Genomic DNA, 6,030 nt, shown 5'->3' with positions numbered 1-6,030 from the left:
TGACTATGTAAACTAGAGGAGCTTGGCCAAACATAAAAAAAAAATGCAAAGTCTGTTTCATTTCTTGTTTCTCACCTCAAACTCTAATCTGAATGTAAGGACAGAAGGAAGGCGTGTAAGGCCCCTCTCCCATTTCGTTTACTTACACACTAAAAGATGATGAACCCTGATTCTGTTAGAGCCTCTTTATTGCCTCCCATCTTTTAGGTAAAATGTTCACCTAATTGGGAATTTATTTCAGTGACAATTAAAAAAAAATGTTTCAAGTGGAACCTAATGTTCTTAAGGTAAGGTTGGTATAAAACCTTAATTGGGAGTATATGGGCTGTGGGGCAGCGGCGGGGTGGGGGGGGGTGGCTTGTAAAAGGGGTGATTAAATTCCTTCTTTGTGCAAACATGGGACTGAACTCCCTGAAATAACCTTATATTTCAACACTGTAATAGCTCTGAGAGATAGGTTTTAAAGATTAGGAAAACAAGGCTCAGAGGTGGAACCTCTTCTAAGGTCCAGTTCATGGGAGGCCCAGTCAAAATCAGAATCCAGATTCCTGACTCTGCACAGTAGGCTTTCATACCATATATGGCAGGAAATGTATTTTCTCAAGCGGATTCTCTCAAACAAATACTTACAAAGTAGTGATTTAGTCTTCTTATGGAAGTACCTGGTGAGTATGTGCATTGGCAAGGATACAGGAGTGCACCAGTCGGCCAACCATGCCGGACGTCATGGACTACATTTATGTGGAGAAGAGAGAAATAAATAAAAGAAAGAAGTAAAATATGTGAAAGTACTATGAAGAAAACTAAAGCAAGAACAAAGGTACAAAGCAAACGGAGACTGTAAATTTAAATATGTTGGTCAGAATTACCACACCGACAAAGCGCATTTGAACAGACTAGAAGAAGAGAAGAGACTGATGAGTGGATATCCGTGGGAGGCCATCCTGGGGAGGGAAACAGGTGCAAAAACCCTGCCGTGAGAGTGAGTCTAGCATGCTCAAGGAGAAACAAGAAGGGCAGTGTGGCTGGAGCGGAGTGGGCAATGCAGAGGGTACAGGGGATTAGGCCAGGTTGTGCCAGGCCTGTCGGGTGTTTATGTGAGCTCAGAAGCCATGGGAGAGTTTTTTTAATTAATTTATTTGTTTATTGAGAGAGAGAGAGAAAGAGAGAGAAAGGGAGAACCAGCAGGGATGGGGCAGAGAGAGGGAGGGGGACAGAGGATCCGAAGCGGGCTCTGTGCTGACAGCAAAGAGCCCATTGTGGGGCTGGAACTCAGGAACGGTGAGACCATGACCCGAGCCTAAGTCGGATGTTCAACTGACGGAGCCACCCAGGCACCCCAGCGGTGAGAGAGTTGTGAGGAGTGACAGGATATGGATTACATTATAGTTGAATCATGTTGGCTGCTCTTTGAGAGCAGTCTGGAGGTGCAACTGCGGAAGCAAGACAACTGGTTAGGAATTTCCAACAATAATCAAAGTGAATGTCAGGGAGGCCAGAGAGACAGAGGAGACAGTCTTGAGAAGTTATTAATTCTGGATTGATTTTGCAGGTGGGGGTCAATAGGATTTCTTGATGGTTTGCATGTGGGTGTGAGAAAAGAGAAGAGGAGTCAAGGATGACTGCAAAGCTTTTAGGTGAGCACCTGCGTCATGAAGTTGTCATTCACTGAAACAGGGGAGGCTGTGAGAGCAACAGATTTGTGGGAAGTCCAGGGAGTTTGGTTTTAGACCTGCTGGGTTTGAGATGACATTTACGACATCCAGGTACAGGTTGAGCAGGCAGTTGGTTGGATATACAAGTCTGGAGTTCAGGAGCAAGGTTGGGACTGCACATATTTGGAAGGTCATCAGTGTACACATGTTATTCAAGCTCCAAGACTGAAAGAGGTCACCAGGGGAATGATTATGGATAGAGAAGGGGCCAGGGGACTGAACCCTGAGCAGAGGAGTCAGTGGAATGCAAGATGAACTCTTTCAAAGGCTGCTGTTTGCTCAGCTCAGATGAGGCTTGAAAACTGGTCCCTGTGCACAGTGGTGTGAATGTCATTGGTGAGCTGACTAAATGCAGTGTCAGTGGAACAGTGGTTTGCCGGAGTGGAGTGGGTTCAAGGACAAGGGAGGGGGAGTAGTTGGAGATAGCAAGTAGTCAGTTTCTATGTAAATGTCCTATTTTTTTGTGGTTGTTAACGATAAAAAAAGTTTTAGGGGCACCTGGGTGGCTCAGTTGGTTGAGCGTCCAACTTTGGCTCAGGTCATGATCTCACAATTTGTGGATTCGAGCCCTGAGTTGGGCTTTCTTCTGTAAGCACAGAGCCCGCTTCGGATCCTTTGTCTACCCCACTCCTCTACCCCTCCCTGGCTTGGACTCTCTCTCTCTCAAAAAAAAAAAAAAAAAAAAAAAAGGTTTTACTAATTATAACAAGAACTGAATTGTTACTGAATGCACCTTGTATTATAGGTCCTGTGTTATGCACTTTATACATTAAAAAAAAATTATTCCTTCCAACAAAATGTAGTTCACAAATAAGAAAAGTGATATTAAAGATGTTAACTTTCCCAAGGTCACATGTGTGGTAAGGGGCACAGTTGAAATTTGAATTTAGGTTTGTTTGACTCCAAGCCTTCATCCTTAACCACTGTGCAACATGGCCTTTAGCTATTACACAGCTGCATTATGTAGCCAATTAAATATTAAATAGCCACATAAGAGTGATTCTTTCCTGAGGTTAAAAACTAGCTTGGAAATGTTAAAAAACAAAATTTAACCAAATAAACTTCAAAGATCTTACTGTTTTTGTTCTACAATTCATGAACGAGGTGGCATACCATCTAGCAAATAAAAAGAAACTCTGAGGAACTAGACAAAACAGAAGATTTTTATAGGCAGAAGGAGGCAGGACAAGAAACTTTCTAGCAAAGATTGGATTGTTTTAGGCAAGGTCACCTTCCTTGGGGAAGGCAGGGGTCTATTAGACAGATTACCTCACTAGCGCTGACTAGGTCATTCCAGATTGACTGGCCTAAGATTCCACTCTTGGGAGAGATTGAAGCTGTCATTAAGAAAAGTATTAAGTCTTGGTTTGGTGACATGAGCTTAGCACAAGTGACTCCATTTTGGACCTATGTGTATTTTTTAACAGAAGAAGGAATGCAGAAAGGTAAACATGTGTCTTCCTCTTCGTTGGTCAAGATATTTATTTTTTATATTTTTATTTTGGAAAGAGAGAACATGAGCAGGGGAGAGGGGCAAAGGGAGAGAGAGAGAGAGAGAGAGAGAGAGAGAGAGAGAGAGAATCCCAAGCAGGCTCTACACCTAGCACAGAGCCCAACACAGGGCTTGATCCCATGACCCTGGGTAGGATCATGATCTGAGCCAAAATCAAGAGTCACAAGCTCAACCGACTGAACCACCCAGGCACCCCTGGTCAGAGTATCCTTAATCTCTGGCAGATATAAGAGGCAGAACTGAACAGGGCTTATCATTTCAGCTGTCAGCCAACTCACAAGTCACCATCCATGAAACCCTTTTCAATACAAAATGGCTTGATAACCAGTTTTAGCAATATTGCTAAATCAAATAACTTGGAAAGAAATTCAGTCCTATGAGCATTAATGAAAATGGAGGGCTGACATATGTCTATAAATCCAGTAAAGCACATACAAGGAAGGAGAATAGCTTTTTTTCCTTATCTGGTCATCTATTTGCATGATGAAAAGCAGTGGTACGTACTTACCCCTCAGCAGAGAAGGGTTTTGGAAGGGAAAAATTTTGCAATACCCTATAGGCCCACTCCCTTTCCACACCCTCCATTTAATTTTGACTAATATTTTTATTTACCCAGAGCTGTTGAACACTCTGTCTTGGGCTCAGTGGGATAAGATAAAAGTAACATCAAACTGAATTGTGATGAACCACCATATGGCTCTCAAGATAAGCACCTGAGTGTTATGTCTCTGTTCTGGAAGCCTGAGCTTTATAATTCTGTTACACCTGGGTCCAATACTTAAGAAAGTATCAAAGTATCAAATAGACCTTCCTTAGAAACTTCTGAAAATAGTATCCTATTTTTTTTGTGTGGTGCAGGGGAACAAAAACACTGCAATTCAATATTATAATCACATATTAAGGGAAGAAAACTAGAAGAGCTGAGTAATAATAAATAGTAACAAATAGGGGGGCCTAGGCAGCTCGGTTGATTAAGCACTGGGCTCTTGACTTTGGCTTAGGTCAGGATCTCAAGGTTTGTGGGACTGAGCTCCGCAGTGTGGAGCCTGCTTGGGATTCTCTCTCTCCCTCTCTTTCTGCACCTCTCCCATTCCCATGCCTTCTCCCCTCTCTCTAAATAAATACATAAATAAATAAATAAATAAACAAACATTAAAAAATAGTAACAAATACTAAGGTGATCTTACAAATTAGGTAATGTATGTAAAATCATTTGGGGAGTTTTTAAGAATTCACAAACATGGGCTAGTGTTATCAGGTAAACGAAATCAAGGGATATCATGGCTACAGCCTAGAGTCTATTGACCAAGCACTTACTTTTAGTTTTATGGAAATAAAGACTTAACAGTGAAAATCTTTGCATTTGTAAAGCACTTCTCATTCTTCTAAAAAAGCTATATAGGGGCGCCTGGGTGGCTCAGTCGGTTAAGTGTCCGACTTCGGCTCAGGTCATGATCTCGCAGTTCGTGGGTTCGAGCTCTGCGTCGGTCTCTGTGCTGACAGCTCAGAGCCTGGAGCCTGCTTCACATTCTGTGTCTCCCTCTGTCTCTGCCCCTTCCCTGCTCATGCTGTGTCTCTCTGTCTCAAAAATAAATAAACATTAAAAAAATTAAAAAAAAAGCTATATATGTACAAGGAAAGAAATTACAATATTATAACATTGTAAACTATGCAAAGTATCTCTGACTGTTAGGCCCTCAATTCTTTTTCTCAAAGGCAACCACAGTTTCTAGTTTCTTATGTACCCTTCTGTATATATACATATCTATTCATATTTCTTACCTATATCTCTGGAATAAAAATAATTCGTTCTCACCTGATAGTTTTCCTTTACTCTTTCACATTTTGTAGATTTTGGTATCGTAATCGTACTCTATTCTGAAAAATAAATGGCATTATTTTTTTCTCTGAAAATATGCAAACAGTTCATAACTATGTGAATATTTAAGTTGCAGTTTTATCTTCGAAAATTCACTTTACAATTTATCAAGGCAATATGCCTGACACCGTTAGAGGTCAAAACCTTACGATCAGTGTTTGCCCAGACAAAATCCTTAAATGTTTGCTGCTCAGGGTTCTTTCACTCACTGCACTCAGTAGGAAGTCAAAACCTGGTGAGAAAGCAGTGCTGACTAACTTAACACCGGGCTTTTGATGAAGCCTGCTTTCCTGAATAGACCTCACGGAAGTTGTGTTAGGTCACTTGCCTTTGATTCCTGAGTCTTTCTTCTTTATATAGTCCTTAAATATTTTATGAATCAAGCAAACATTTCAATACAAAACTGAAATACACAAGCTGGGGAAGGAGAAGAAAAATGAAGTTCCCATATCTTTTGAATATGAAGCTTCGATTTGAGGCACAGACATGCACTGCATGATGTTTACCATTTCATTTCTTGCCGGGTACCATGAACGTTTTTCCCTGACTTACCTCGATGCTCCAGCAAGGACAGATCTGGCCAGGGGGGTTTCATACTCCTTTGCCAGCTGGAGAACACTTCGATGACTCAGGACCTTCCTTCTGGCTACTGGTCAGTAGTCTTCCAAAACGTGTTTGTTTTTTAACAATAATCTGGTAGTTTTTGAGACCTTTGGAAAGAATAAAATGCAACCTATTACAAATGTAGGGAGGAATCTTTGAAAAATAAAGATTCACCATATTTATATCATCAATTTTATAATTTAATGGGAGAAAGGACAAAACACAGCTATTATGAATAGTTAAAATAACAGATTGCATTTACACATAGCTGACGTATTTCAGGAAAGTGTGTGTAGAGCCCTCTGACATAGGACTTCCTC

General features: G+C 41.1%; 1 long non-coding RNA gene across 1 annotated transcript; it reads right to left on the bottom strand.

The window, feature by feature from the left end:
- Positions 1–636: 636 nt before the first annotated feature.
- LOC122228159 lies at positions 637–5,810 on the bottom strand. Its single transcript, XR_006206454.1, has 3 exons — positions 5,660–5,810; positions 5,045–5,106; positions 637–731 (listed from the first exon to the last, which is right to left on the bottom strand). It is a non-coding gene; the product is annotated as an uncharacterized LOC122228159 (long non-coding RNA).
- Positions 5,811–6,030: the final 220 nt, after the last annotated feature.

This window comes from Panthera leo, chromosome C1 (genome assembly GCF_018350215.1).
Source record: "Panthera leo isolate Ple1 chromosome C1, P.leo_Ple1_pat1.1, whole genome shotgun sequence".
In the NCBI taxonomy this organism is placed as follows: Eukaryota; Metazoa; Chordata; class Mammalia; order Carnivora; family Felidae; genus Panthera; species Panthera leo.
The sequence above is the reverse complement of the archived record's forward strand: the minus strand, read 5'-3'. Positions and strand labels throughout refer to the sequence as shown.